Source organism: Asparagus officinalis, chromosome 6 (assembly GCF_001876935.1).
Source record: "Asparagus officinalis chromosome 6, Aspof.V1, whole genome shotgun sequence".
NCBI classification, from domain to species: Eukaryota; Viridiplantae; Streptophyta; class Magnoliopsida; order Asparagales; family Asparagaceae; genus Asparagus; species Asparagus officinalis.
This window is the reverse complement of record NC_033799.1, coordinates 46,135,340-46,140,000: the sequence shown is the minus strand read 5'-3', so window position 1 is coordinate 46,140,000 and position 4,661 is coordinate 46,135,340. Positions and strand designations below refer to the sequence as shown.

General features: G+C 31.7%; 1 long non-coding RNA gene across 4 annotated transcripts; it reads left to right on the top strand.

Annotated features, from left to right (window-relative positions):
- LOC109845573 lies at positions 2,224-4,259 on the top strand. Of its 4 annotated transcripts, none has more exons than XR_002248427.1 (7): positions 2,224-2,387; positions 2,466-2,555; positions 2,647-2,718; positions 2,816-2,871; positions 3,585-3,692; positions 3,806-3,850; positions 4,006-4,259. It is a non-coding gene; the product is annotated as an uncharacterized LOC109845573 (long non-coding RNA). The 4 variants fall into 4 exon arrangements; XR_002248426.1 differs by having other exon boundaries at positions 3,011-3,692; XR_002248425.1 differs by lacking the exon at positions 3,585-3,692.

The window sequence follows — 4,661 nt, the reverse complement described above, 5'->3', positions numbered from 1 at the left end:
TAGTTTAGAGAAAATAATGAGAAAAGTAAAAATGATGAGAAAATGGTGAGAGACCAATGATGAGATTATTTTTAGTTATACGCGTTACGAACATGTAACCATATTGATTTTTCTACTGATATACCAGAACTTATCATAGTTCTTATCAATTAATTAGGAGTCCTATGTTATTTTTAAAATTTATTTTTAATTGTTTACTTTTAAAATTTATTTTTTAGTATTTGAGTTTGCTAACGATTAGAATTTGATCAGATGTATATTCGATTTCTTTTAAAATTTATTTTTTAGTATTTGAGTTTGCTAACGATTAGAATTTGATCAGATGTATATTCGATTTATTTGTTTATTAAATATTCATTTAAACGATTAGAATTTGATCAGATGTATATTCGATTTATTTGTTTATTAAATATTCATTTAAAATTGATCACAAGTTATTGTTTGTATTTTGCATATATGATGTCATATTTTTAACCACTTATCATTTCTACTTAAGTTTTATATACCGATTTTAAGACTCAAATAATTTAAATCTATTTTCTAATTAAATTTTGATTTAAATATATACACATCATATATATAGTAAAAAAGGAATAATTTTTATTTATTAGTTTTAATAATACTTGAAAATTTATTTCTTTAGCGGAATAAATATACTTTGATATTCGATTAGTATTGGTGAGTTTTTGACTTTGACTTTGATTAGTTTAGAGAAAATGATGTGAAAAGTGAAAATGATGAGAAAATGGTGAGATACCAATGAGAATATCATTTTTAGTTATACGTGGTACGAACATGTAACTATATTGATCTTGCTATTTATATACCAGAACTTATCATAACCCTTTTTAATTAATTAGGAATTCTATGTTAATTATAAAATTTATTTATTTTTATTCTTTATGCTAGTAGATTCGATGGCCTCCACTACTATTGGCTTCATTTACGAATGAACTTGAGCCTGTAAACATCATTAATGAATCTGAGAGGAGCTAAATTAGATTTAATCACTAAAAACCGGATGAAAATAGTTTGTATAGAGTTCTCTTAGAGTTTTTATAAGGTTAAGAGGAGAAATAGCCGTCGAAATTGAGTTCGAGCGAATATGATATATGTTAGAGAAAAACGTTTTTAATGGATATGGGTTTCCACGCTTAAAAGTTAAGAGAAACTGATAATAATAGTTACATTTAAAGTCAGTCTACTGTGGAGTCTCATCTACTAGCTCATATGACGGCGACTATGTGTGAACTCCGTCATAACAACTATTAAACATTTCAATCCTCTGCGCATAACTATGCGAAAACAAATAGGTATGTCAACCTCTGCACATAACCATACGGAAACAAATATGTATATCAACCTCTGCGCACACTCGTGCAGAAACAATAATATAGGTACACCGACCTCTTCGCATAACCATGCGGAAACAAATAGGTATATCAACCTCTGCGCACACTTCAAATGATTAACAAATAGTTCGATAATTGTTCAAATAACTATTCAATCATATTTGATTTGGCAGTTCATTTAACACATTCAAGTTTGCTAACGATTAGAATTTGACCAGATGTATATTCGATTCGTTTGTTTATAAAATATTCATTCGTATACGCGTTATGAACATGTAACCATATTGATTTTGATAATGATATACCAGAACTTATCATAGCTCTTTTCAATTAATTAGGAGTTCAATTAATTAGGAGTTCTATGTTAGTTTTAAATTTTATTTTTTACTCTTTATGCTAGAAGATTTGATGAGCTCTACTACTCTTTATTCTTTATGCTACCAGATTCAATGAGCTCTACTATTCTTTATGCTAGCAGATTCTATGTTAGTTTTAAAATTTATTTTTATTCTTTATTTTTAAAATTTATTTTTTTAGTATTCGAATAAATTTATGGTATAAGCATGCATATTTCGTATTTATAATTTTATTTTATTTTTACATGAAGGAATGTCCTCACGACCTTCTTGTAGTCCATTATCTCTACATGGATCCTCACCCGTTGAAGGTATGTATTTATTTAATTTCATTAAGTTAAATGAGGAACTTATTTACTTATATCGTTTTTTGTTACTTTCGTAGATATTGCGGGGACATATACTAAAAAATTGCTTTATTTTGAAGGATAAATGTTCCAAAAAAATACTTTTTTCATTTCCCTGCCTCCTTTTTCATTTCCCCGCTCCCTCTAAAAACCCCCCAAAATGCTGCCTCACGCCACTCAAATCACTAATCACTAAACATTGATTATTACCTTCTTCATTTGTTATCCCGTTACTCAAATCATTAATCTCTCCTTTTTTTCTCTTGTTTCAGGCCATCTCCAATCAAGCCCTCCTCCAATTCTATCTCCGATCCCATCCTCCCCTATTTACAGTAAGTGATCTATTTCACTGACCCACTTCAATTTCTCTAATGGGTTTTTGATGTTGTTTATTTTGGTTCAATTTTCAGGTCAATTAGCAGTGAATTGGGCAAATTCGAGAGAAACCCAGATGGGCCGGATCAAAAGCTCAAGGCCCTTTTGGAGGATTGCGTTCAGAGGTACTTTCAGGTTTCTGGAACAAATGCAAATGAGGCTTTTTTTTCTTTGATGAATGAAATCAGAAAAGTTCATGATTCTGTGCATGTGAAGCCGAAGGGTCCGCCAAAAGAAAAACGACAGCAATCTTTAGGGGGGGAAATTGTCAAAGCCAAGAGAAAGAAGGTTTTTTAGTTTTATTACTCATATGATTTATATGTTTAAGAAATTGTCAAATTAGGTATCAATTCTCATCTAATAGGCAATATACTTGAATGTGTAGATATAGGAGGATCAAGTCCAAAGAGCTAAGAGTCCCGCAGATAAGTAGAAGTGCAGGTATGGCATTAACAAAGGAAATTTTTCTTTGCTTATATTCTCTCTTTGCAGATTTGATGAAATTTATTGGATCTTTTTGGACTAGTTAATCCATAACATTTTCTTATACATGTTTTTATTTATTTATTTATATTTGTAGAAGTTTGCAATGTGGAGAGTTAAACATGCTCCGAGTTGTCGAAACTGAAAAGCTTGTTCAAAATCAAATGGAGAGTCTTCATTTTGTTTGTGTGGTACTATTGGTTTAGAAGTTGGAATTTTAATGTATGAAATCTCTATAGCACTTGCAAGAGTTTTCTATCATGTAAAAGCGACCTTTCGAATAGTTATTGAAACATTTATCTCTTTTCTCTTCTTATTTTTCAGATATAGTTCATTGATCCAACCTGTTAAAAATTCCTGTACAATGCTCTATGTAGCCATTCATTCAGTTAATTCATAGGTAAAGATACAATAAAATCAAGAGATAATAAAATATTCATAGTTTGAGTTAAAATTCCTTTGTTTTTCATGAAGTAGGGAATTAGTCCAATACAGAATTTTAACTGAATAATAAAACTATTTTCACTTTCTACGACAAAGGTATTTCATACTAGATTGCAGACAAGCTATAATGCTCCGAAGGGGAGTAAGTGTAAGTTCAGTGCATTCATTGCATCACAAACACTGTGTTCAACTATGCTTCTACCCTACAATTCTTTTGGTGACTGCAGAATTGATGTTTCACTCTTTTCTATTCAATGTGAGAGAACTATCAATTATAAATCTCTTGTTCGTAAGAGATTCTATCGCTCCATTGTTCGTAAGAGATTTCTATTCAGGTTTCCTACATGAATCCTCTTGTTTTCGTTCAACTATAGTAAGGGCCATCTTGTATTTTCATGTGCTAAACTAGTGTCAGTTAGTTAATACCATGTCTTTCTCTTTCGTTTAGCTATGCAGCGCTCAGGTGAAAATGTAGCACTCATGTCAAACTGAGGTAGTGCTAGTCTTTCCTAACCTAAATATGCATATGATGAGCATAGTTATCATGATTGCCAAAAACTAGTCTGGAGATTCATGGGCTTAGACCAGCTTGGCAACTTCTCACCTTTATACTATATATACTCTTATGTTGAGTGGTAATCTTTTCAGGTTAGAGGAGGTACTCTCGTAGGGAGCAGCAGTACGATACGACATTCTAATATAGACGACGCTGATAATAGGGATGCCGACAACGACGATGACGAGGAATGAGTGAGACTTGTTCTTATATTTATGTAGTTTTAGATTGTGTTAAGACATGTTGTGACTTTTGAATTTTACCTATATGTAATATATTTGTGATTTTATTGTGTAGTGAATGAATATTATTTGAGCATGCGAGATGTGTTGTGATTGTGATTATATGATGAGTATTGTTCGATATTGTGAAGTGATGGATGGCGATGGATGAGTATTCATTTGGAATGTGAATGTATATAATGGTTAATTTTATGATATATTGTTAAATATTGTCATTGGATTAATGTCGATACATGCTATATGTGTATTATCGTATGGGATGCTACCAGAAAATTAAAATATTTTTTTGCGTAAATATAAACATTGGCGACGGATGTCCCCGTCGCCAATGCACATTGGCGACGGGGTGATCCGTCGCTAATGTTTAAAACATTGGCGACTGGGATTTACCCGTCGCTAATGTTTTAAACATTGGCGACGGATCTACCCGTCGCCAATGCGCATTGGCGACGGGTAAATCTAATGCCAATGCGCATTGGCGACGGGTAAATCCTTTGCTAATGCTT